This window comes from Salmo trutta, unplaced genomic scaffold, assembly GCF_901001165.1.
Source record: "Salmo trutta unplaced genomic scaffold, fSalTru1.1, whole genome shotgun sequence".
NCBI lineage: Eukaryota > Metazoa > Chordata > Actinopteri > Salmoniformes > Salmonidae > Salmo > Salmo trutta.
In genome coordinates, this window is record NW_021822732.1 from 1 (window position 1) to 1074 (window position 1074).

Here is a 1074-nt window from a genome sequence, read left to right on the forward strand (position 1 = left end):
TAAATTCTGTATTTTTGGAAATTCGAATACGTGCCATGAATATCAGTAAAATTCGGTTTACTCCTTGTAACTAAACATAGCAGCAGTTTCTGTAGTGTAGTGGTTATCACGTTCGCTTCACACGCGAAAGGTCCCTGGTTCGAAACCAGGTGGAAACAACGCTAATTGACACATTCAAGAAGTATCATAGTGATAACAGAGAAATTCATTAATGACATATTTTGGAAATTCGAATACCTGCCATGAATATCTTTACAATTCGGTTTACTCCTTGCAGATAATTGTAGCAGCAGTTTCTGTAGTGTAGTGGTTATCACGTTTGCTTCACACGTGAAAAGTCCCTGGTTCGAAACCCGACGGAAACAACGCTAATTGACACATTCAAGAAGTATGATAGTGATAACACAGAAATTCATTAATGACTTATTTTGGAAATTCGAATACGTGCCATGAATATCGGTAAAATTCGTTTTACTCCTTGCAGCTAATTGTAGCAGCAGTTTCTGTAGTGTAGTGGTTATCACGTTCGCTTCACACGCTAAAGGTCCCTGGTTCGAAACCCGGCGGAAACAAAGCTTATTGACACATTCAAGAAGTACTATAGCGGTAACAGAGAATTTCATTGATGCCTTATTTTGGAAATTCGAATACGTGCAATGAATATCTGTAAAATTCGGTTTACTCCTTGCAGATAATTGTAGCAGCAGTTTCTGTAGTGTAGTGGTTATCACGTTTGCTTCACACGTGAAAAGTCCCTGGTTCGAAACCCGGCGGAAACAACGCTAATCGACACATTCAAGAAGTATCATAGTGATAACAGAGAAATTCATTAATGACTTATTTTGGAAATTCAAATACGTGCCATGAATTTCGGTAAAATTTGGTTTACTCCTTGCAGCTAATTGTAGCAGTAGTTTCTTTAGTCTGGTGGTTATCACGTTTGCTTAACACGCAAAGGTCCTCGGTTCGAAACCGGGTGGAAACAGTGTTCTTTGACATGTGCAGTAGGTACTGTACTTTTAACAGAGAAAATATATTTTCATATATTCTGTATTTTGGAAATTCGACTACGTG

At 38.2% G+C, this 1074-nt stretch overlaps 1 non-coding gene across 1 annotated transcript; it reads left to right on the forward strand.

Annotated features, from left to right (window-relative positions):
• Positions 1 to 85: 85 nt before the first annotated feature.
• trnav-cac (transfer RNA valine (anticodon CAC)) lies at positions 86 to 158 on the forward strand. Its single transcript has one exon. It is a non-coding gene; the product is annotated as a tRNA-Val (tRNA).
• Positions 159 to 1074: the final 916 nt, after the last annotated feature.